We start from the raw sequence: 25,818 nt of genomic DNA on the forward strand, positions 1-25,818 counted from the left end.
GCTTTTAATCTGAAAAAGGAGGTTTGTGCCATAAATTGAGATATTGGTGAAGAAAAATGAGGCTTTTAATCTGAAAATTGAGAGCTTGTCCCTAAAATTGAGAGCTTGGTGCAGAAAAATGAGGCTTTTCACCCAAAAAAGGAGAGCTTGTCCATAACATTGAAATATTGGTGCAGAAAAATGAGGCTTTTCAGGTGAAAAAGGCAGGTTTGGTGCTAAAATTGAGAGCTTGGTGCAGAAAAATGAGGCTTTTCTGGTGAAAAGGGCATTTTGTGCCCTAAAATTGCGAGCTTGTTGTAGGAAAATGAGGCTTTTTTACCCGAAAAAGGCAGGTTTTACCCTAAAATTGCGAGCTTGTTGTAGGAAAATGAGGCTTTTTTACCCGAAAAAGGCGGGTTTTACCCTAAAATTGAGAGCTTGTTGTAGGAAAATGAGGCTTTTCAGGTGAAAAAGGCGGGTTTTACCGTAAAATTGAGAGAGTGTTTCCGAAAAATGAGGCTTTTCAGGTGAAAAAGGTGGGTTTGGTGCAGAAAATTGAGAGCTCTGTGCAGAAAAATGAGGCTTTTTCACCCGAAAAAGGCATTTTGTGCCCGAAATTGAGAGCTTGGTGCAGAAAAATGAGGCTTTTCACCCCAAAAACGCGGGTTTAGCCCCCATGATAGGGTTTGTGCTGTAAAAAAGGAGAGGTAGGGCCCTGGAAACGAGGCACTGCTGCATAAAAGGGAGGTTGTTACCTGTAGAATCAAAACTTTGGATGCCAAAAATTAATCTTTGAGAGGTAAAATGGGGGTTTGTGCCCTAAAATTGAGAGCTTGGAGTAGGAAAATGAGGCTTTTAATCTGAAAACGGAGGTTTGTGCCCTAAAATTGAGATATTGGTGAAGAAAAATGAGGCTTTTAATCTGAAAATTGAGTGCTTGTCCCTAAAATTGAGAGCTTGGTGCAGAAAAATGAGGCTTTTAATCTGAAAAAGGAGGTTTGTGCCCTAAAATTGAGATATTGGTGAAGAAAAATGAGGCTTTTCACCCAAAAATTGAGAGCTTGTCCCTAAAATTGAGAGCTTGGAGTAGGAAAATGAGGCTTTTAATCTGAAAAAGGAGGTTTGTGCCCTAAAATTGAGATATTGGTGAAGAAAAATGAGGTTTTTCACCCCAAAAGCGTGGGTTTAGCCCCCATGATAGGGTTTGTGCTGTAAAAAAGGAGAGGTAGGGCCCTGGAAACGAGGCACTGCTGCATAAAAGGGAGGTTGTTACCTGTAGAATCAAAACTTTGGATGCCAAAAATTAATCTTTGAGAGGTAAAATGGGGGTTTGTGCCCTAAAATTGAGAGCTTGGAGTAGGAAAATGAGGCTTTTAATCTGAAAAAGGAGGTTTGTGCCCTAAAATTGAGATATTGGTGCAGAAAAATGAGGCTTTTAACCTGAAAAAGGAGCTTTGTGCCCTAAAATTGAGATATTGGTGCAGAAAAATGAGGCTTTTAACCTGAAAAAGGAGGTTTGTGCCCTAAAATTGAGATATTGGTGAAGAAAAATGAGGTTTTTCACCCAAAAATTGAGAGCTTGTCCCTAAAATTGGGAGCTTGGAGTAGGAAAATGAGGCTTTTAATCTGAAAAAGGAGGTTTGTGCCATAAATTGAGATATTGGTGAAGAAAAATGAGGCTTTTAATCTGAAAATTGAGAGCTTGTCCCTAAAATTGAGAGCTTGGTGCAGAAAAATGAGGCTTTTCACCCAAAAAAGGAGAGCTTGTCCATAACATTGAAATATTGGTGCAGAAAAATGAGGCTTTTCAGGTGAAAAAGGTGGGTTTGGTGCTAAAATTGAGAGCTTGGTGCAGAAAAATGAGGCTTTTCTGGTGAAAAGGGCATTTTGTGCCCTAAAATTGCGAGCTTGTTGTAGGAAAATGAGGCTTTTTTACCCGAAAAAGGCAGGTTTTACCCTAAAATTGAGAGCTTGTTGTAGGAAAATGAGGCTTTTTTACCTGAAAAAGGCGGGTTTTACCCTAAAATTGAGAGCTTGTTGTAGGAAAATGAGGCTTTTCAGGTGAAAAAGGTGGGTTTTACCGTAAAATTGAGAGAGTGTTTCCGAAAAATGAGGCTTTTCAGGTGAAAAAGGTGGGTTTGGTGCAGAAAATTGAGAGCTCTGTGCAGAAAAATGAGGCTTTTTCACCCGAAAAAGGCATTTTGTGCCCGAAATTGAGAGCTTGGTGCAGAAAAATGAGGCTTTTCACCCCAAAAACGCGGGTTTAGCCCCCATGATAGGGTTTGTGCTGTAAAAAAGGAGAGGTAGGGCCCTGGAAACGAGGCACTGCTGCATAAAAGGGAGGTTGTTACCTGTAGAATCAAAACTTTGGATGCCAAAAATTAATCTTTGAGAGGTAAAATGGGGGTTTGTGCCCTAAAATTGAGAGCTTGGAGTAGGAAAATGAGGCTTTTAATCTGAAAAAGGAGGTTTGTGCCCTAAAATTGAGATATTGGTGAAGAAAAATGAGGCTTTTCACCCAAAAATTGAGAGCTTGTCCCTAAAATTGAGAGCTTGGAGTAGGAAAATGAGGCTTTTAATCTGAAAAAGGAGGTTTGTGCCCTAAAATTGAGATATTGGTGAAGAAAAATGAGGCTTTTAATCTGAAAATTGAGTGCTTGTCCCTAAAATTGAGAGCTTGGTGCAGAAAAATGAGGCTTTTCACCCAAAAATTGAGAGCTTGTCCCTAAAATTGAGAGCTTGGAGTAGGAAAATGAGGCTTTTAATCTGAAAACGGAGGTTTGTGCCCTAAAATTGAGATATTGGTGCAGAAAAATGAGGCTTTTTCACCCGAAAAAGGCATTTTGTGCCCGAAATTGAGAGCTTGGTGCAGAAAAATGAGGCTTTTCACCCCAAAAACGTGGGTTTAGCCCCCATGATAGGGTTTGTGCTGTATAAAAGGAGAGGTAGGGCCCTGGAAACGAGGCACTGCTGCATAAAAGGGAGGTTGTTACCTGTAGAATCAAAACTTTGGATGCCAAAAATTAATCTTTGAGAGGTAAAATGGGGGTTTGTGCCCTAAAATTGAGAGCTTGGAGTAGGAAAATGAGGCTTTTAATCTGAAAACGGAGGTTTGTGCCCTAAAATTCAGATATTGGTGCAGAAAAATGAGGCTTTTAACCTGAAAAAGGAGGTTTGTGCCCTAAAATTGAGATATTGGTGCAGAAAAATGAGGCTTTTCCACCCAAAAAAGGTGGGTTTTACCCTAAAATTGAGAGCTTGTTGCAGAAAAATGAGGCTTTTCAGCAGAAAAAGGTTGTTTCCGCCCTAAAATTGAGAGCTTGGTACAGAAAAATGAGGTTTTTCACCCCAAAAGCGTGGGTTTAGCCCCCATGATAGGGTTTGTGCTGTAAAAAAGGAGAGGTAGGGCCCTGGAAACGAGGCACTGCTGCATAAAAGGGAGGTTGTTACCTGTAGAATCAAAACTTTGGATGCCAAAAATTAATCTTTGAGAGGTAAAATGGGGGTTTGTGCCCTAAAATTGAGAGCTTGGAGTAGGAAAATGAGGCTTTTAATCTGAAAACGGAGGTTTGTGCCCTAAAATTGAGATATTGGTGCAGAAAAATGAGGCTTTTAACCTGAAAAAGGAGGTTTGTGCCCTAAAATTGAGATATTGGTGAAGAAAAATGAGGCTTTTCACCCAAAAATTGAGAGCTTGTCCCTAAAATTGGGAGCTTGGAGTAGGAAAATGAGGCTTTTAATCTGAAAAAGGAGGTTTGTGCCATAAATTGAGATATTGGTGAAGAAAAATGAGGCTTTTAATCTGAAAATTGAGAGCTTGTCCCTAAAATTGAGAGCTTGGTGCAGAAAAATGAGGCTTTTCACCCAAAAAAGGAGAGCTTGTCCATAACATTGAAATATTGGTGCAGAAAAATGAGGCTTTTCAGGTGAAAAAGGTGGGTTTGGTGCTAAAATTGAGAGCTTGGTGCAGAAAAATGAGGCTTTTCTGGTGAAAAGGGCATTTTGTGCCCTAAAATTGCGAGCTTGTTGTAGGAAAATGAGGCTTTTTTACCCGAAAAAGGCAGGTTTTACCCTAAAATTGCGAGCTTGTTGTAGGAAAATGAGGCTTTTCAGGTGAAAAAGGCGGGTTTTACCGTAAAATTGAGAGAGTGTTTCCGAAAAATGAGGCTTTTCAGGTGAAAAAGGTGGGTTTGGTGCAGAAAATTGAGAGCTCTGTGCAGAAAAATGAGGCTTTTTCACCCGAAAAAGGCATTTTGTGCCCGAAATTGAGAGCTTGGTGCAGAAAAATGAGGCTTTTCACCCCAAAAACGCGGGTTTAGCCCCCATGATAGGGTTTGTGCTGTAAAAAAGGAGAGGTAGGGCCCTGGAAACGAGGCACTGCTGCATAAAAGGGAGGTTGTTACCTGTAGAATCAAAACTTTGGATGCCAAAAATTAATCTTTGAGAGGTAAAATGGGGGTTTGTGCCCTAAAATTGAGAGCTTGGAGTAGGAAAATGAGGCTTTTAATCTGAAAACGGAGGTTTGTGCCCTAAAATTGAGATATTGGTGCAGAAAAATGAGGCTTTTAACCTGAAAAAGGAGGTTTGTGCCCTAAAATTGAGATATTGGTGAAGAAAAATGAGGCTTTTCACCCAAAAATTGAGAGCTTGTCCCTAAAATTGGGAGCTTGGAGTAGGAAAATGAGGCTTTTAATCTGAAAAAGGAGGTTTGTGCCATAAATTGAGATATTGGTGAAGAAAAATGAGGCTTTTAATCTGAAAATTGAGAGCTTGTCCCTAAAATTGAGAGCTTGGTGCAGAAAAATGAGGCTTTTCACCCAAAAAAGGAGAGCTTGTCCATAACATTGAAATATTGGTGCAGAAAAATGAGGCTTTTCAGGTGAAAAAGGCAGGTTTGGTGCTAAAATTGAGAGCTTGGTGCAGAAAAATGAGGCTTTTCTGGTGAAAAGGGCATTTTGTGCCCTAAAATTGCGAGCTTGTTGTAGGAAAATGAGGCTTTTTTACCCGAAAAAGGCAGGTTTTACCCTAAAATTGAGAGCTTGTTGTAGGAAAATGAGGCTTTTTTACCCGAAAAAGGCGGGTTTTACCCTAAAATTGAGAGCTTGTTGTAGGAAAATGAGGCTTTTCAGGTGAAAAAGGCGGGTTTTACCGTAAAATTGAGAGAGTGTTTCCGAAAAATGAGGCTTTTCAGGTGAAAAAGGTGGGTTTGGTGCAGAAAATTGAGAGCTCTGTGCAGAAAAATGAGGCTTTTTCACCCGAAAAAGGCATTTTGTGCCCGAAATTGAGAGCTTGGTGCAGAAAAATGAGGCTTTTCACCCCAAAAACGCGGGTTTAGCCCCCATGATAGGGTTTGTGCTGTAAAAAAGGAGAGGTAGGGCCCTGGAAACGAGGCACTGCTGCATAAAAGGGAGGTTGTTACCTGTAGAATCAAAACTTTGGATGCCAAAAATTAATCTTTGAGAGGTAAAATGGGGGTTTGTGCCCTAAAATTGAGAGCTTGGAGTAGGAAAATGAGGCTTTTAATCTGAAAACGGAGGTTTGTGCCCTAAAATTGAGATATTGGTGAAGAAAAATGAGGCTTTTAATCTGAAAATTGAGTGCTTGTCCCTAAAATTGAGAGCTTGGTGCAGAAAAATGAGGCTTTTAATCTGAAAAAGGAGGTTTGTGCCCTAAAATTGAGATATTGGTGAAGAAAAATGAGGCTTTTCACCCAAAAATTGAGAGCTTGTCCCTAAAATTGAGAGCTTGGAGTAGGAAAATGAGGCTTTTAATCTGAAAAAGGAGGTTTGTGCCCTAAAATTGAGATATTGGTGAAGAAAAATGAGGTTTTTCACCCCAAAAGCGTGGGTTTAGCCCCCATGATAGGGTTTGTGCTGTAAAAAAGGAGAGGTAGGGCCCTGGAAACGAGGCACTGCTGCATAAAAGGGAGGTTGTTACCTGTAGAATCAAAACTTTGGATGCCAAAAATTAATCTTTGAGAGGTAAAATGGGGGTTTGTGCCCTAAAATTGAGAGCTTGGAGTAGGAAAATGAGGCTTTTAATCTGAAAAAGGAGGTTTGTGCCCTAAAATTGAGATATTGGTGCAGAAAAATGAGGCTTTTAACCTGAAAAAGGAGGTTTGTGCCCTAAAATTGAGATATTGGTGCAGAAAAATGAGGCTTTTAACCTGAAAAAGGAGGTTTGTGCCCTAAAATTGAGATATTGGTGAAGAAAAATGAGGTTTTTCACCCAAAAATTGAGAGCTTGTCCCTAAAATTGGGAGCTTGGAGTAGGAAAATGAGGCTTTTAATCTTAAAAAGGAGGTTTGTGCCATAAATTGAGATATTGGTGAAGAAAAATGAGGCTTTTAATCTGAAAATTGAGAGCTTGTCCCTAAAATTGAGAGCTTGGTGCAGAAAAATGAGGCTTTTCACCCAAAAAAGGAGAGCTTGTCCATAACATTGAAATATTGGTGCATAAAAATGAGGCTTTTCAGGTGAAAAAGGTGGGTTTGGTGCTAAAATTGAGAGCTTGGTGCAGAAAAATGAGGCTTTTCTGGTGAAAAGGGCATTTTGTGCCCTAAAATTGCGAGCTTGTTGTAGGAAAATGAGGCTTTTTTACCCGAAAAAGGCAGGTTTTACCCTAAAATTGAGAGCTTGTTGTAGGAAAATGAGGCTTTTTTACCCGAAAAAGGCGGGTTTTACCCTAAAATTGAGAGCTTGTTGTAGGAAAATGAGGCTTTTCAGGTGAAAAAGGTGGGTTTTACCGTAAAATTGAGAGAGTGTTTCCGAAAAATGAGGCTTTTCAGGTGAAAAAGGTGGGTTTGGTGCAGAAAATTGAGAGCTCTGTGCAGAAAAATGAGGCTTTTTCACCCGAAAAAGGCATTTTGTGCCCGAAATTGAGAGCTTGGTGCAGAAAAATGAGGCTTTTCACCCCAAAAACGCGGGTTTAGCCCCCATGATAGGGTTTGTGCTGTAAAAAAGGAGAGGTAGGGCCCTGGAAACGAGGCACTGCTGCATAAAAGGGAGGTTGTTACCTGTAGAATCAAAACTTTGGATGCCAAAAATTAATCTTTGAGAGGTAAAATGGGGGTTTGTGCCCTAAAATTGAGAGCTTGGAGTAGGAAAATGAGGCTTTTAATCTGAAAAAGGAGGTTTGTGCCCTAAAATTGAGATATTGGTGAAGAAAAATGAGGCTTTTCACCCAAAAATTGAGAGCTTGTCCCTAAAATTGAGAGCTTGGAGTAGGAAAATGAGGCTTTTAATCTGAAAAAGGAGGTTTGTGCCCTAAAATTGAGATATTGGTGAAGAAAAATGAGGCTTTTAATCTGAAAATTGAGTGCTTGTCCCTAAAATTGAGAGCTTGGTGCAGAAAAATGAGGCTTTTCACCCAAAAATTGAGAGCTTGTCCCTAAAATTGAGAGCTTGGAGTAGGAAAATGAGGCTTTTAATCTGAAAACGGAGGTTTGTGCCCTAAAATTGAGATATTGGTGCAGAAAAATGAGGCTTTTCCACCCAAAAAAGGTGGGTTTTACCCTAAAATTGAGAGCTTGGTGAAGAAAAATGATTCTTTTCACCCGCAGAAATGCGGTTTCTGCCCTAAAATGGAGAGCTTGGTACAGAAAAATGAGGCTTTTCATCTGAAAAATGCAGGTTTGGCCTTAAAATTGCGCTATTGGTGCAGAAAAATGAGGCTTTTCACCCAAAAAAGGGAGCTTGTCCATAACATTGAAATATTGGTGCAGAAAAATGAGGCTTTTTAGGTGAAAAAGGTGGGTTTGGTGCTAAAATTGAGAGCTTGTTGCAGAAAAATGAGGCTTTACGTGTGAAAAAGACGGTTTCTGCCCTAAAATTGAGAGCTTGGAGTAGGAAAATGAGGCTTTTAATCTGAAAAAGGAGGTTTGTGCCCTAAAATTGAGATATTGGTGCAGAAAAATGAGGCTTTTCCACCCAAAAAAGGTGGGTTTTACCCTAAAATTGAGAGCTTGTTGCAGAAAAATGAGGCTTTTCAGCAGAAAAAGGTTGTTTCCGCCCTAAAATTGAGAGCTTGGTACAGAAAAATGAGGTTTTTCACCCCAAAAGCGTGGGTTTAGCCCCCATGATAGGGTTTGTGCTGTAAAAAAGGAGAGGTAGGGCCCTGGAAACGAGGCACTGCTGCATAAAAGGGAGGTTGTTACCTGTAGAATCAAAACTTTGGATGCCAAAAATTAATCTTTGAGAGGTAAAATGGGGGTTTGTGCCCTAAAATTGAGAGCTTGGAGTAGGAAAATGAGGCTTTTAATCTGAAAAAGGAGGTTTGTGCCCTAAAATTGAGATATTGGTGCAGAAAAATGAGGCTTTTAACCTGAAAAAGGAGGTTTGTGCCCTAAAATTGAGATATTGGTGAAGAAAAATGAGGCTTTTCACCCAAAAATTGAGAGCTTGTCCCTAAAATTGGGAGCTTGGAGTAGGAAAATGAGGCTTTTAATCTGAAAAAGGAGGTTTGTGCCATAAATTGAGATATTGGTGAAGAAAAATGAGGCTTTTAATCTGAAAATTGAGAGCTTGTCCCTAAAATTGAGAGCTTGGTGCAGAAAAATGAGGCTTTTCACCCAAAAAAGGAGAGCTTGTCCATAACATTGAAATATTGGTGCAGAAAAATGAGGCTTTTCAGGTGAAAAAGGTGGGTTTGGTGCTAAAATTGAGAGCTTGTTGCAGAAAAATGAGGCTTTTCTGGTGAAAAGGGCATTTTGTGCCCTAAAATTGCGAGCTTGTTGTAGGAAAATGAGGCTTTTTTACCCGAAAAAGGCAGGTTTTACCCTAAAATTGAGAGCTTGTTGTAGGAAAATGAGGCTTTTTTACCCGAAAAAGGCGGGTTTTACCCTAAAATTGAGAGCTTGTTGTAGGAAAATGAGGCTTTTCAGGTGAAAAAGGCGGGTTTGGTGCAGAAAATTGAGAGCTCTGTGCAGAAAAATGAGGCTTTTTCACCCGAAAAAGGCATTTTGTGCCCGAAATTGAGAGCTTGGTGCAGAAAAATGAGGCTTTTCACCCCAAAAACGCGGGTTTAGCCCCCATGATAGGGTTTGTGCTGTAAAAAAGGAGAGGTAGGGCCCTGGAAACGAGGCACTGCTGCATAAAAGGGAGGTTGTTACCTGTAGAATCAAAACTTTGGATGCCAAAAATTAATCTTTGAGAGGTAAAATGGGGGTTTGTGCCCTAAAATTGAGAGCTTGGAGTAGGAAAATGAGGCTTTTAATCTGAAAACGGAGGTTTGTGCCCTAAAATTGAGATATTGGTGAAGAAAAATGAGGCTTTTAATCTGAAAATTGAGTGCTTGTCCCTAAAATTGAGAGCTTGGTGCAGAAAAATGAGGCTTTTAATCTGAAAAAGGAGGTTTGTGCCCTAAAATTGAGATATTGGTGAAGAAAAATGAGGCTTTTCACCCAAAAATTGAGAGCTTGTCCCTAAAATTGAGAGCTTGGAGTAGGAAAATGAGGCTTTTAATCTGAAAAAGGAGGTTTGTGCCCTAAAATTGAGATATTGGTGCAGAAAAATGAGGCTTTTAACCTGAAAAAGGAGGTTTGTGCCCTAAAATTGAGATACTGGTGAAGAAAAATGAGGCTTTTCACCCAAAAATTGAGAGCTTGTCCCTAAAATTGGGAGCTTGGAGTAGGAAAATGAGGCTTTTAATCTTAAAAAGGAGGTTTGTGCCATAAATTGAGATATTGGTGAAGAAAAATGAGGCTTTTAATCTGAAAATTGAGAGCTTGTCCCTAAAATTGAGAGCTTGGTGCAGAAAAATGAGGCTTTTCACCCAAAAAAGGAGAGCTTGTCCATAACATTGAAATATTGGTGCAGAAAAATGAGGCTTTTCAGGTGAAAAAGGTGGGTTTGGTGCTAAAATTGAGAGCTTGGTGCAGAAAAATGAGGCTTTTCTGGTGAAAAGGGCATTTTGTGCCCTAAAATTGCGAGCTTGTTGTAGGAAAATGAGGCTTTTTTACCCGAAAAAGGCGGGTTTTACCCTAAAATTGAGAGCTTGTTGTAGGAAAATGAGGCTTTTTTACCCGAAAAAGGCAGGTTTTACCCTAAAATTGCGAGCATGTTGTAGGAAAATGAGGCTTTTCAGGTGAAAAAGGCGGGTTTTACCGTAAAATTGAGAGAGTGTTTCCGAAAAATGAGGCTTTTCAGGTGAAAAAGGTGGGTTTGGTGCAGAAAATTGAGAGCTCTGTGCAGAAAAATGAGGCTTTTTCACCCGAAAAAGGCATTTTGTGCCCAAAATTGAGAGCTTGGTGCAGAAAAATGAGGCTTTTCACCCCAAAAACGCGGGTTTAGCCCCCATGATAGGGTTTGTGCTGTAAAAAAGGAGAGGTAGGGCCCTGGAAACGAGGCACTGCTGCATAAAAGGGAGGTTGTTACCTGTAGAATCAAAAGCTTGGATGCCAAAAATTAATCTTTGAGAGGTAAAATGGGGGTTTGTGCCCTAAAATTGAGAGCTTGGAGTAGGAAAATGAGGCTTTTAATCTGAAAAAGGAGGTTTGTGCCCTAAAATTGAGATATTGGTGCAGAAAAATGAGGCTTTTCCACCCAAAAAAGGTGGGTTTTACCCTAAAATTGAGAGCTTGTTGCAGAAAAATGAGGCTTTTCAGCAGAAAAAGGTTGTTTCCGCCCTAAAATTGAGAGCTTGGTACAGAAAAATGAGGTTTTTCACCCCAAAAGCGTGGGTTTAGCCCCCATGATAGGGTTTGTGCTGTAAAAAAGGAGAGGTAGGGCCCTGGAAACGAGGCACTGCTGCATAAAAGGGAGGTTGTTACCTGTAGAATCAAAACTTTGGATGCCAAAAATTAATCTTTGAGAGGTAAAATGGGGGTTTGTGCCCTAAAATTGAGAGCTTGGAGTAGGAAAATGAGGCTTTTAATCTGAAAACGGAGGTTTGTGCCCTAAAATTGAGATATTGGTGCAGAAAAATGAGGCTTTTAACCTGAAAAAGGAGGTTTGTGCCCTAAAATTGAGATATTGGTGAAGAAAAATGAGGCTTTTCACCCAAAAATTGAGAGCTTGTCCCTAAAATTGGGAGCTTGGAGTAGGAAAATGAGGCTTTTAATCTGAAAAAGGAGGTTTGTGCCATAAATTGAGATATTGGTGAAGAAAAATGAGGCTTTTAATCTGAAAATTGAGAGCTTGTCCCTAAAATTGAGAGCTTGGTGCAGAAAAATGAGGCTTTTCACCCAAAAAAGGAGAGCTTGTCCATAACATTGAAATATTGGTGCAGAAAAATGAGGCTTTTCAGGTGAAAAAGGTGGGTTTGGTGCTAAAATTGAGAGCTTGGTGCAGAAAAATGAGGCTTTTCTGGTGAAAAGGGCATTTTGTGCCCTAAAATTGCGAGCTTGTTGTAGGAAAATGAGGCTTTTTTACCCGAAAAAGGCAGGTTTTACCCTAAAATTGAGAGCTTGTTGTAGGAAAATGAGGCTTTTTTACCCGAAAAAGGCGGGTTTTACCCTAAAATTGAGAGCTTGTTGTAGGAAAATGAGGCTTTTCAGGTGAAAAAGGCGGGTTTTACCGTAAAATTGAGAGAGTGTTTCCGAAAAATGAGGCTTTTCAGGTGAAAAAGGTGGGTTTGGTGCAGAAAATTGAGAGCTCTGTGCAGAAAAATGAGGCTTTTTCACCCGAAAAAGGCATTTTGTGCCCGAAATTGAGAGCTTGGTGCAGAAAAATGAGGCTTTTCACCCCAAAAACGCGGGTTTAGCCCCCATGATAGGGTTTGTGCTGTAAAAAAGGAGAGGTAGGGCCCTGGAAACGAGGCACTGCTGCATAAAAGGGAGGTTGTTACCTGTAGAATCAAAACTTTGGATGCCAAAAATTAATCTTTGAGAGGTAAAATGGGGGTTTGTGCCCTAAAATTGAGAGCTTGGAGTAGGAAAATGAGGCTTTTAATCTGAAAACGGAGGTTTGTGCCCTAAAATTGAGATATTGGTGCAGAAAAATGAGGCTTTTAACCTGAAAAAGGAGGTTTGTGCCCTAAAATTGAGATATTGGTGAAGAAAAATGAGGCTTTTCACCCAAAAATTGAGAGCTTGTCCCTAAAATTGGGAGCTTGGAGTAGGAAAATGAGGCTTTTAATCTGAAAAAGGAGGTTTGTGCCATAAATTGAGATATTGGTGAAGAAAAATGAGGCTTTTAATCTGAAAATTGAGAGCTTGTCCCTAAAATTGAGAGCTTGGTGCAGAAAAATGAGGCTTTTCACCCAAAAAAGGAGAGCTTGTCCATAACATTGAAATATTGGTGCAGAAAAATGAGGCTTTTCAGGTGAAAAAGGTGGGTTTGGTGCTAAAATTGAGAGCTTGGTGCAGAAAAATGAGGCTTTTCTGGTGAAAAGGGCATTTTGTGCCCTAAAATTGCGAGCTTGTTGTAGGAAAATGAGGCTTTTTTACCCGAAAAAGGCAGGTTTTACCCTAAAATTGAGAGCTTGTTGTAGGAAAATGAGGCTTTTTTACCCGAAAAAGGCGGGTTTTACCCTAAAATTGAGAGCTTGTTGTAGGAAAATGAGGCTTTTCAGGTGAAAAAGGCGGGTTTTACCGTAAAATTGAGAGAGTGTTTCCGAAAAATGAGGCTTTTCAGGTGAAAAAGGTGGGTTTGGTGCAGAAAATTGAGAGCTCTGTGCAGAAAAATGAGGCTTTTTCACCCGAAAAAGGCATTTTGTGCCCGAAATTGAGAGCTTGGTGCAGAAAAATGAGGCTTTTCACCCCAAAAACGCGGGTTTAGCCCCCATGATAGGGTTTGTGCTGTAAAAAAGGAGAGGTAGGGCCCTGGAAACGAGGCACTGCTGCATAAAAGGGAGGTTGTTACCTGTAGAATCAAAACTTTGGATGCCAAAAATTAATCTTTGAGAGGTAAAATGGGGGTTTGTGCCCTAAAATTGAGAGCTTGGAGTAGGAAAATGAGGCTTTTAATCTGAAGACGGAGGTTTGTGCCCTAAAATTGAGATATTGGTGCAGAAAAATGAGGCTTTTAACCTGAAAAAGGAGGTTTGTGCCCTAAAATTGAGATATTGGTGAAGAAAAATGAGGCTTTTCACCCAAAAATTGAGAGCTTGTCCCTAAAATTGAGAGCTTGGAGTAGGAAAATGAGGCTTTTAATCTGAAAAAGGAGGTTTGTGCCCTAAAATTGAGATATTGGTGCAGAAAAATGAGGCTTTTAACCTGAAAAAGGAGGTTTGTGCCCTAAAATTGAGATATTGGTGAAGAAAAATGAGGCTTTTAATCTGAAAAAGGAGGTTTGTGCCCTAAAATTGAGATATTGGTGAAGAAAAATGAGGCTTTTCACCCAAAAATTGAGAGCTTGTCCCTAAAATTGAGAGCTTGGAGTAGGAAAATGAGGCTTTTAATCTGAAAAAGGAGGTTTGTGCCCTAAAATTGAGATATTGGTGAAGAAAAATGAGGTTTTTCACCCCAAAAGCGTGGGTTTAGCCCCCATGATAGGGTTTGTGCTGTAAAAAAGGAGAGGTAGGGCCCTGGAAACGAGGCACTGCTGCATAAAAGGGAGGTTGTTACCTGTAGAATCAAAACTTTGGATGCCAAAAATTAATCTTTGAGAGGTAAAATGGGGGTTTGTGCCCTAAAATTGAGAGCTTGGAGTAGGAAAATGAGGCTTTTAATCTGAAAAAGGAGGTTTGTGCCCTAAAATTGAGATATTGGTGCAGAAAAATGAGGCTTTTAACCTGAAAAAGGAGGTTTGTGCCCTAAAATTGAGATATTGGTGCAGAAAAATGAGGCTTTTAACCTGAAAAAGGAGGTTTGTGCCCTAAAATTGAGATATTGGTGAAGAAAAATGAGGTTTTTCACCCAAAAATTGAGAGCTTGTCCCTAAAATTGGGAGCTTGGAGTAGGAAAATGAGGCTTTTAATCTTAAAAAGGAGGTTTGTGCCATAAATTGAGATATTGGTGAAGAAAAATGAGGCTTTTAATCTGAAAATTGAGAGCTTGTCCCTAAAATTGAGAGCTTGGTGCAGAAAAATGAGGCTTTTCACCCAAAAAAGGAGAGCTTGTCCATAACATTGAAATATTGGTGCATAAAAATGAGGCTTTTCAGGTGAAAAAGGTGGGTTTGGTGCTAAAATTGAGAGCTTGGTGCAGAAAAATGAGGCTTTTCTGGTGAAAAGGGCATTTTGTGCCCTAAAATTGCGAGCTTGTTGTAGGAAAATGAGGCTTTTTTACCCGAAAAAGGCAGGTTTTACCCTAAAATTGAGAGCTTGTTGTAGGAAAATGAGGCTTTTTTACCCGAAAAAGGCGGGTTTTACCCTAAAATTGAGAGCTTGTTGTAGGAAAATGAGGCTTTTCAGGTGAAAAAGGTGGGTTTTACCGTAAAATTGAGAGAGTGTTTCCGAAAAATGAGGCTTTTCAGGTGAAAAAGGTGGGTTTGGTGCAGAAAATTGAGAGCTCTGTGCAGAAAAATGAGGCTTTTTCACCCGAAAAAGGCATTTTGTGCCCGAAATTGAGAGCTTGGTGCAGAAAAATGAGGCTTTTCACCCCAAAAACGCGGGTTTAGCCCCCATGATAGGGTTTGTGCTGTAAAAAAGGAGAGGTAGGGCCCTGGAAACGAGGCACTGCTGCATAAAAGGGAGGTTGTTACCTGTAGAATCAAAACTTTGGATGCCAAAAATTAATCTTTGAGAGGTAAAATGGGGGTTTGTGCCCTAAAATTGAGAGCTTGGAGTAGGAAAATGAGGCTTTTAATCTGAAAAAGGAGGTTTGTGCCCTAAAATTGAGATATTGGTGAAGAAAAATGAGGCTTTTCACCCAAAAATTGAGAGCTTGTCCCTAAAATTGAGAGCTTGGAGTAGGAAAATGAGGCTTTTAATCTGAAAAAGGAGGTTTGTGCCCTAAAATTGAGATATTGGTGAAGAAAAATGAGGTTTTTCACCCCAAAAGCGTGGGTTTAGCCCCCATGATAGGGTTTGTGCTGTAAAAAAGGAGAGGTAGGGCCCTGGAAACGAGGCACTGCTGCATAAAAGGGAGGTTGTTACCTGTAGAATCAAAACTTTGGATGCCAAAAATTAATCTTTGAGAGGTAAAATGGGGGTTTGTGCCCTAAAATTGAGAGCTTGGAGTAGGAAAATGAGGCTTTTAATCTGAAAAAGGAGGTTTGTGCCCTAAAATTGAGATATTGGTGCAGAAAAATGAGGCTTTTAACCTGAAAAAGGAGGTTTGTGCCCTAAAATTGAGATATTGGTGAAGAAAAATGAGGCTTTTCACCCAAAAATTGAGAGCTTGTCCCTAAAATTGGGAGCTTGGAGTAGGAAAATGAGGCTTTTAATCTGAAAAAGGAGGTTTGTGCCATAAATTGAGATATTGGTGAAGAAAAATGAGGCTTTTAATCTGAAAATTGAGAGCTTGTCCCTAAAATTGAGAGCTTGGTGCAGAAAAATGAGGCTTTTCACCCAAAAAAGGAGAGCTTGTCCATAACATTGAAATATTGGTGCAGAAAAATGAGGCTTTTCAGGTGAAAAAGGTGGGTTTGGTGCTAAAATTGAGAGCTTGTTGCAGAAAAATGAGGCTTTTCTGGTGAAAAGGGCATTTTGTGCCCTAAAATTGCGAGCTTGTTGTAGGAAAATGAGGCTTTTTTACCCGAAAAAGGCAGGTTTTACCCTAAAATTGAGAGCTTGTTGTAGGAAAATGAGGCTTTTTTACCCGAAAAAGGCGGGTTTTACCCTAAAATTGAGAGCTTGTTGTAGGAAAATGAGGCTTTTCAGGTGAAAAAGGCGGGTTTGGTGCAGAAAATTGAGAGCTCTGTGCAGAAAAATGAGGCTTTTTCACCCGAAAAAGGCATTTTGTGCCCGAAATTGAGAGCTTGGTGCAGAAAAATGAGGCTTTTCACCCCAAAAACGCGGGTTTAGCCCCCATGATAGGGTTTGTGCTGTAAAAAAGGAGAGGTAGGGCCCTGGAAACGAGGCACTGCTGCATAAAAGGGAGGTTGTTACCTGTAGAATCAAAACTTTGGATGCCAAAAATTAATCTTTGAGAGGTAAAATGGGGGTTTGTGCCCTAAAATTGAGAGCTTGGAGTAGGAAAATGAGGCTTTTAATCTGAAAACGGAGGTTTGTGCCCTAAAATTGAGATATTGGTGAAGAAAAATGAGGCTTTTAATCTGAAAATTGAGTGCTTGTCCCTAAAATTGAGAGCTTGGTGCAGAAAAATGAGGCTTTTAATCTGAAAAAGGAGGTTTGTGCCCTAAAATTGAGATATTGGTGAAGAAAAATGAGGCTTTTCACCCAAAAATTGAGAGCTTGTCCCTAAAATTGAGAGCTTGGAGTAGGAAAATGAGGCTTTTAATCTGAAAAAGGAGGTTTGTGCCCTAAAATTGAGATATTGGTGCAGAAAAATGAGGCTTTTAACCTGAAAAAGGAGGTTTGTGCCCTAAAATTGAGATACTGGTGAAGAAAAATGAGGCTTTTCACCCAAAAATTGAGAGCTTGTCCCTAAAATTGGGAGCTTGGAGTAGGAAAATGAGGCTTTTAATCTTAAAAAGGAGGTTTGTGCCATAAATTGAGATATTGGTGAAGAAAAATGAGGCTTTTAATCTGAAAATTGAGAGCTTGTCCCTAAAATTGAGAGCTTGGTGCAGAAAAATGAGGCTTTTCACCCAAAAAAGGAGAGCTTGTCCATAACATTGAAATATTGGTGCAGAAAAATGAGGCTTTTCAGGTGAAAAAGGTGGGTTTGGTGCTAAAATTGAGAGCTTGGTGCAGAAAAATGAGGCTTTTCTGGTGAAAAGGGCATTTTGTGCCCTAAAATTGCGAGCTTGTTGTAGGAAAATGAGGCTTTTTTACCCGAAAAAGGCGGGTTTTACCCTAAAATTGAGAGCTTGTTGTAGGAAAATGAGGCTTTTTTACCCGAAAAAGGCAGGTTTTACCCTAAAATTGCGAGCTTGTTGTAGGAAAATGAGGCTTTTCAGGTGAAAAAGGCGGGTTTTACCGTAAAATTGAGAGAGTGTTTCCGAAAAATGAGGCTTTTCAGGTGAAAAAGGTGGGTTTGGTGCAGAAAATTGAGAGCTCTGTGCAGAAAAATGAGGCTTTTTCACCCGAAAAAGGCATTTTGTGCCCAAAATTGAGAGCTTGGTGCAGAAAAATGAGGCTTTTCACCCCAAAAACGCGGGTTTAGCCCCCATGATAGGGTTTGTGCTGTAAAAAAGGAGAGGTAGGGCCCTGGAAACGAGGCACTGCTGCATAAAAGGGAGGTTGTTACCTGTAGAATCAAAAGCTTGGATGCCAAAAATTAATCTTTGAGAGGTAAAATGGGGGTTTGTGCCCTAAAATTGAGAGCTTGGAGTAGGAAAATGAGGCTTTTAATCTGAAAAAGGAGGTTTGTGCCCTAAAATTGAGATATTGGTGCAGAAAAATGAGGCTTTTCCACCCAAAAAAGGTGGGTTTTACCCTAAAATTGAGAGCTTGTTGCAGAAAAATGAGGTTTTTCACCCCAAAAGCGTGGGTTTAGCCCCCATGATAGGGTTTGTGCTGTAAAAAAGGAGAGGTAGGGCCCTGGAAACGAGGCACTGCTGCATAAAAGGGAGGTTGTTACCTGTAGAATCAAAACTTTGGATGCCAAAAATTAATCTTTGAGAGGTAAAATGGGGGTTTGTGCCCTAAAATTGAGAGCTTGGAGTAGGAAAATGAGGCTTTTAATCTGAAAACGGAGGTTTGTGCCCTAAAATTGAGATATTGGTGCAGAAAAATGAGGCTTTTAACCTGAAAAAGGAGGTTTGTGCCCTAAAATTGAGATATTGGTGAAGAAAAATGAGGCTTTTCACCCAAAAATTGAGAGCTTGTCCCTAAAATTGGGAGCTTGGAGTAGGAAAATGAGGCTTTTAATCTGAAAAAGGAGGTTTGTGCCATAAATTGAGATATTGGTGAAGAAAAATGAGGCTTTTAATCTGAAAATTGAGAGCTTGTCCCTAAAATTGAGAGCTTGGTGCAGAAAAATGAGGCTTTTCACCCAAAAAAGGAGAGCTTGTCCATAACATTGAAATATTGGTGCAGAAAAATGAGGCTTTTCAGGTGAAAAAGGTGGGTTTGGTGCTAAAATTGAGAGCTTGGTGCAGAAAAATGAGGCTTTTCTGGTGAAAAGGGCATTTTGTGCCCTAAAATTGCGAGCTTGTTGTAGGAAAATGAGGCTTTTTTACCCGAAAAAGGCGGGTTTTACCCTAAAATTGAGAGCTTGTTGTAGGAAAATGAGGCTTTTTTACCCGAAAAAGGCGGGTTTTACCCTAAAATTGAGAGCTTGTTGTAGGAAAATGAGGCTTTTCAGGTGAAAAAGGCGGGTTTTACCGTAAAATTGAGAGAGTGTTTCCGAAAAATGAGGCTTTTCAGGTGAAAAAGGTGGGTTTGGTGCAGAAAATTGAGAGCTCTGTGCAGAAAAATGAGGCTTTTTCACCCGAAAAAGGCATTTTGTGCCCGAAATTGAGAGCTTGGTGCAGAAAAATGAGGCTTTTCACCCCAAAAACGCGGGTTTAGCCCCCATGATAGGGTTTGTGCTGTAAAAAAGGAGAGGTAGGGCCCTGGAAACGAGGCACTGCTGCATAAAAGGGAGGTTGTTACCTGTAGAATCAAAACTTTGGATGCCAAAAATTAATCTTTGAGAGGTAAAATGGGGGTTTGTGCCCTAAAATTGAGAGCTTGGAGTAGGAAAATGAGGCTTTTAATCTGAAAACGGAGGTTTGTGCCCTAAAATTGAGATATTGGTGCAGAAAAATGAGGCTTTTAACCTGAAAAAGGAGGTTTGTGCCCTAAAATTGAGATATTGGTGAAGAAAAATGAGGCTTTTCACCCAAAAATTGAGAGCTTGTCCCTAAAATTGGGAGCTTGGAGTAGGAAAATGAGGCTTTTAATCTGAAAAAGGAGGTTTGTGCCCTAAAATTGAGATATTGGTGAAGAAAAATGAGGCTTTTAATCTGAAAATTGAGAGCTTGTCCCTAAAATTGAGAGCTTGGTGCAGAAAAATGAGGCTTTTCACCCAAAAAAGGAGAGCTTGTCCATAACATTGAAATATTGGTGCAGAAAAATGAGGCTTTTCAGGTGAAAAAGGTGGGTTTGGTGCTAAAATTGAGAGCTTGGTGCAGAAAAATGAGGCTTTTCTGGTGAAAAGGGCATTTTGTGCCCTAAAATTGCGAGCTTGTTGTAGGAAAATGAGGCTTTTTTACCCGAAAAAGGCAGGTTTTACCCTAAAATTGAGAGCTTGTTGTAGGAAAATGAGGCTTTTTTACCCGAAAAAGGCGGGTTTTACCCTAAAATTGAGAGCTTGTTGTAGGAAAATGAGGCTTTTCAGGTGAAAAAGGCGGGTTTTACCGTAAAATTGAGAGAGTGTTTCCGAAAAATGAGGCTTTTCAGGTGAAAAAGGTGGGTTTGGTGCAGAAAATTGAGAGCTCTGTGCAGAAAAATGAGGCTTTTTCACCCGAAAAAGGCATTTTGTGCCCGAAATTGAGAGCTTGGTGCAGAAAAATGAGGCTTTTCACCCCAAAAACGCGGGTTTAGCCCCCATGATAGGGTTTGTGCTGTAAAAAAGGAGAGGTAGGGCCCTGGAAACGAGGCACTGCTGCATAAAAGGGAGGTTGTTACCTGTAGAATCAAAACTTTGGATGCCAAAAATTAATCTTTGAGAGGTAAAATGGGGGTTTGTGCCCTAAAATTGAGAGCTTGGAGTAGGAAAATGAGGCTTTTAATCTGAAAACGGAGGTTTGTGCCCTAAAATTGAGATATTGGTGCAGAAAAATGAGGCTTTTAACCTGAAAAAGGAGGTTTGTGCCCTAAAATTGAGATATTGGTGAAGAAAAATGAGGCTTTTCACCCAAAAATTGAGAGCTTGTCCCTAAAATTGGGAGCTTGGAGTAGGAAAATGAGGCTTTTAATCTGAAAAAGGAGGTTTGTGCCATAAATTGAGATATTGGTGAAGAAAAATGAGGCTTTTAATCTGAAAATTGAGAGCTTGTCCCTAAAATTGAGAGCTTGGTGCAGAAAAATGAGGCTTTTCACCCAAAAAAGGAGAGCTTGTCCATAACATTGAAATATTGGTGCAGAAAAATGAGGCTTTTCAGGTGAAAAAGGTGGGTTTGGTGCTAAAATTGAGAGCTTGGTGCAGAAAAATGAGGCTTTTCTGGTGAAAAGGGCATTTTGTGCCCTAAAATTGCGAGCTTGTTGTAGGAAAATGAGGCTTTTTTACCCGAAAAAGGCAGGTTTTACCCTAAAATTGAGAGCTTGTTGTAGGAAAATGAGGCTTTTTTACCCGAAAAAGGCGGGTTTTACCCTAAAATTGAGAGCTTGTTGTAGGAAAATGAGGCTTTTCAGGTGAAAAAGGCGGGTTTTACCGTAAAATTGAGAGAGTGTTTCCGAAAAATGAGGCTTTTCAGGTGAAAAAGGTGGGTTTGGTGCAGAAAATTGAGAGCTCTGTGCAGAAAAATGAGGCTTTTTCACCCGAAAAAGGCATTTTGTGCCCGAAATTGAGAGCTTGGTGCAGAAAAATGAGGCTTTTCACCCCAAAAACGCGGGTTTAGCCCCCATGATAGGGTTTGTGCTGTAAAAAAGGAGAGGTAGGGCCCTGGAAACGAGGCACTGCTGCATAAAAGGGAGGTTGTTACCTGTAGAATCAAAACTTTGGATGCCAAAAATTAATCTTTGAGAGGTAAAATGGGGGTTTGTGCCCTAAAATTGAGAGCTTGGAGTAGGAAAATGAGGCTTTTAATCTGAAGACGGAGGTTTGTGCCCTAAAATTGAGATATTGGTGCAGAAAAATGAGGCTTTTAACCTGAAAAAGGAGGTTTGTGCCCTAAAATTGAGATATTGGTGAAGAAAAATGAGGCTTTTCACCCAAAAATTGAGAGCTTGTCCCTAAAATTGAGAGCTTGGAGTAGGAAAATGAGGCTTTTAATCTGAAAAAGGAGGTTTGTGCCCTAAAATTGAGATATTGGTGCAGAAAAATGAGGCTTTTAACCTGAAAAAGGAGGTTTGTGCCCTAAAATTGAGATATTGGTGAAGAAAAATGAGGTTTTTCACCCAAAAATTGAGAGCTTGTCCCTAAAATTGGGAGCTTGGAGTAGGAAAATGAGGCTTTTAATCTTAAAAAGGAGGTTTGTGCCATAAATTGAGATATTGGTGAAGAAAAATGAGGCTTTTAATCTGAAAATTGAGAGCTTGTCCCTAAAATTGAGAGCTTGGTGCAGAAAAATGAGGCTTTTCACCCAAAAAAGGAGAGCTTGTCCATAACATTGAAATATTGGTGCAGAAAAATGAGGCTTTTCAGGTGAAAAAGGTGGGTTTGGTGCTAAAATTGAGAGCTTGGTGCAGAAAAATGAGGCTTTTCTGGTGAAAAGGGCATTTTGTGCCCTAAAATTGCGAGCTTGTTGTAGGAAAATGAGGCTTTTTTACCCGAAAAAGGCAGGTTTTACCCTAAAATTGAGAGCTTGTTGTAGGAAAATGAGGCTTTTTTACCCGAAAAAGGCGGGTTTTACCCTAAAATTGAGAGCTTGTTGTAGGAAAATGAGGCTTTTCAGGTGAAAAAGGCGGGTTTTACCGTAAAATTGAGAGAGTGTTTCCGAAAAATGAGGCTTTTCAGGTGAAAAAGGTGGGTTTGGTGCAGAAAATTGAGAGCTCTGTGCAGAAAAATGAGGCTTTTTCACCCGAAAAAGGCATTTTGTGCCCGAAATTGAGAGCTTGGTGCAGAAAAATGAGGCTTTTCACCCCAAAAACGCGGGTTTAGCCCCCATGATAGGGTTTGTGCTGTAAAAAAGGAGAGGTAGGGCCCTGGAAACGAGGCACTGCTGCATAAAAGGGAGGTTGTTACCTGTAGAATCAAAACTTTGGATGCCAAAAATTAATCTTTGAGAGGTAAAATGGGGGTTTGTGCCCTAAAATTGAGAGCTTGGAGTAGGAAAATGAGGCTTTTAATCTGAAAACGGAGGTTTGTGCCCTAAAATTGAGATATTGGTGCAGAAAAATGAGGCTTTTAACCTGAAAAAGGAGGTTTGTGCCCTAAAATTGAGATATTGGTGAAGAAAAATGAGGCTTTTCACCCAAAAATTGAGAGCTTGTCCCTAAAATTGGGAGCTTGGAGTAGGAAAATGAGGCTTTTAATCTGAAAAAGGAGGTTTGTGCCCTAAAATTGAGATATTGGTGAAGAAAAATGAGGCTTTTAATCTGAAAATTGAGAGCTTGTCCCTAAAATTGAGAGCTTGGTGCAGAAAAATGAGGCTTTTCACCCAAAAAAGGAGAGCTTGTCCATAACATTGAAATATTGGTGCAGAAAAATGAGGCTTTTCAGGTGAAAAAGGTGGGTTTGGTGCTAAAATTGAGAGCTTGGTGCAGAAAAATGAGGCTTTTCTGGTGAAAAGGGCATTTTGTGCCCTAAAATTGCGAGCTTGTTGTAGGAAAATGAGGCTTTTTTACCCGAAAAAGGCAGGTTTTACCCTAAAATTGAGAGCTTGTTGTAGGAAAATGAGGCTTTTTTACCCGAAAAAGGCGGGTTTTACCCTAAAATTGAGAGCTTGTTGTAGGAAAATGAGGCTTTTCAGGTGAAAAAGGCGGGTTTTACCGTAAAATTGAGAGAGTGTTTCCGAAAAATGAGGCTTTTCAGGTGAAAAAGGTGGGTTTGGTGCAGAAAATTGAGAGCTCTGTGCAGAAAAATGAGGCTTTTTCACCCGAAAAAGGCATTTTGTGCCCGAAATTGAGAGCTTGGTGCAGAAAAATGAGGCTTTTCACCCCAAAAACGCGGGTTTAGCCCCCATGATAGGGTTTGTGCTGTAAAAAAGGAGAGGTAGGGCCCTGGAAACGAGGCACTGCTGCATAAAAGGGAGGTTGTTACCTGTAGAATCAAAACTTTGGATGCCAAAAATTAATCTTTGAGAGGTAAAATGGGGGTTTGTGCCCTAAAATTGAGAGCTTGGAGTAGGAAAATGAGGCTTTTAATCTGAAAACGGAGGTTTGTGCCCTAAAATTGAGATATTGGTGCAGAAAAATGAGGCTTTTAACCTGAAAAAGGAGGTTTGTGCCCTAAAATTGAGATATTGGTGAAGAAAAATGAGGCTTTTCACCCAAAAATTGAGAGCTTGTCCCTAAAATTGGGAGCTTGGAGTAGGAAAATGAGGCTTTTAATCTGAAAAAGGAGGTTTGTGCCATAAATTGAGATATTGGTGAAGAAAAATGAGGCTTTTAATCTGAAAATTGAGAGCTTGTCCCTAAAATTGAGAGCTTGGTGCAGAAAAATGAGGCTTTTCACCCAAAAAAGGAGAGCTTGTCCATAACATTGAAATATTGGTGCAGAAAAATGAGGCTTTTCAGGTGAAAAAGGTGGGTTTGGTGCTAAAATTGAGAGCTTGGTGCAGAAAAATGAGGCTTTTCTGGTGAAAAGGGCATTTTGTGCCCTAAAATTGCGAGCTTGTTGTAGGAAAATGAGGCTTTTTTACCCGAAAAAGGCAGGTTTTACCCTAAAATTGAGAGCTTGTTGTAGGAAAATGAGGCTTTTTTACCCGAAAAAGGCGGGTTTTACCCTAAAATTGAGAGCTTGTTGTAGGAAAATGAGGCTTTTCAGGTGAAAAAGGCGGGTTTTACCGTAAAATTGAGAGAGTGTTTCCGAAAAATGAGGCTTTTCAGGTGAAAAAGGTGGGTTTGGTGCAGAAAATTGAGAGCTCTGTGCAGAAAAATGAGGCTTTTTCACCCGAAAAAGGCATTTTGTGCCCGAAATTGAGAGCTTGGTGCAGAAAAATGAGGCTTTTCACCCCAAAAACGCGGGTTTAGCCCCCATGATAGGGTTTGTGCTGTAAAAAAGGAGAGGTAGGGCCCTGGAAACGAGGCACTGCTGCATAAAAGGGAGGTTGTTACCTGTAGAATCAAAACTTTGGATGCCAAAAATTAATCTTTGAGAGGTAAAATGGGGGTTTGTGCCCTAAAATTGAGAGCTTGGAGTAGGAAAATGAGGCTTTTAATCTGAAGACGGAGGTTTGTGCCCTAAAATTGAGATATTGGTGCAGAAAAATGAGGCTTTTAACCTGAAAAAGGAGGTTTGTGCCCTAAAATTGAGATATTGGTGAAGAAAAATGAGGCTTTTCACCCAAAAATTGAGAGCTTGTCCCTAAAATTGAGAGCTTGGAGTAGGAAAATGAGGCTTTTAATCTGAAAAAGGAGGTTTGTGCCCTAAAATTGAGATATTGGTGCAGAAAAATGAGGCTTTTAACCTGAAAAAGGAGGTTTGTGCCCTAAAATTGAGATATTGGTGAAGAAAAATGAGGTTTTTCACCCAAAAATTGAGAGCTTGTCCCTAAAATTGGGAGCTTGGAGTAGGAAAATGAGGCTTTTAATCTTAAAAAGGAGGTTTGTGCCATAAATTGAGATATTGGTGAAGAAAAATGAGGCTTTTAATCTGAAAATTGAGAGCTTGTCCCTAAAATTGAGAGCTTGGTGCAGAAAAATGAGGCTTTTCACCCAAAAAAGGAGAGCTTGTCCATAACATTGAAATATTGGTGCATAAAAATGAGGCTTTTCAGGTGAAAAAGGTGGGTTTGGTGCTAAAATTGAGAGCTTGGTGCAGAAAAATGAGGCTTTTCTGGTGAAAAGGGCATTTTGTGCCCTAAAATTGCGAGCTTGTTGTAGGAAAATGAGGCTTTTTTACCCGAAAAAGGCAGGTTTTACCCTAAAATTGAGAGCTTGTTGTAGGAAAATGAGGCTTTTTTACCCGAAAAAGGCGGGTTTTACCCTAAAATTGAGAGCTTGTTGTAGGAAAATGAGGCTTTTCAGGTGAAAAAGGTGGGTTTTACCGTAAAATTGAGAGAGTGTTTCCGAAAAATGAGGCTTTTCAGGTGAAAAAGGTGGGTTTGGTGCAGAAAATTGAGAGCTCTGTGCAGAAAAATGAGGCTTTTTCACCCGAAAAAGGCATTTTGTGCCCGAAATTGAGAGCTTGGTGCAGAAAAATGAGGCTTTTCACCCCAAAAACGCGGGTTTAGCCCCCATGATAGGGTTTGTGCTGTAAAAAAGGAGAGGTAGGGCCCTGGAAACGAGGCACTGCTGCATAAAAGGGAGGTTGTTACCTGTAGAATCAAAACTTTGGATGCCAAAAATTAATCTTTGAGAGGTAAAATGGGGGTTTGTGCCCTAAAATTGAGAGCTTGGAGTAGGAAAATGAGGCTTTTAATCTGAAAAAGGAGGTTTGTGCCCTAAAATTGAGATATTGGTGAAGAAAAATGAGGCTTTTCACCCAAAAATTGAGAGCTTGTCCCTAAAATTGAGAGCTTGGAGTAGGAAAATGAGGCTTTTAATCTGAAAAAGGAGGTTTGTGCCCTAAAATTGAGATATTGGTGAAGAAAAATGAGGTTTTTCACCCCAAAAGCGTGGGTTTAGCCCCCATGATAGGGTTTGTGCTGTAAAAAAGGAGAGGTAGGGCCCTGGAAACGAGGCACTGCTGCATAAAAGGGAGGTTGTTACCTGTAGAATCAAAACTTTGGATGCCAAAAATTAATCTTTGAGAGGTAAAATGGGGGTTTGTGCCCTAAAATTGAGAGCTTGGAGTAGGAAAATGAGGCTTTTAATCTGAAAAAGGAGGTTTGTGCCCTAAAATTGAGATATTGGTGCAGAAAAATGAGGCTTTTAACCTGAAAAAGGAGGTTTGTGCCCTAAAATTGAGATATTGGTGAAGAAAAATGAGGCTTTTCACCCAAAAATTGAGAGCTTGTCCCTAAAATTGGGAGCTTGGAGTAGGAAAATGAGGCTTTTAATCTGAAAAAGGAGGTTTGTGCCATAAATTGAGATATTGGTGAAGAAAAATGAGGCTTTTAATCTGAAAATTGAGAGCTTGTCCCTAAAATTGAGAGCTTGGTGCAGAAAAATGAGGCTTTTCACCCAAAAAAGGAGAGCTTG

Source organism: Strix uralensis, chromosome 1 (assembly GCF_047716275.1).
Source record: "Strix uralensis isolate ZFMK-TIS-50842 chromosome 1, bStrUra1, whole genome shotgun sequence".
NCBI classification, from domain to species: Eukaryota; Metazoa; Chordata; class Aves; order Strigiformes; family Strigidae; genus Strix; species Strix uralensis.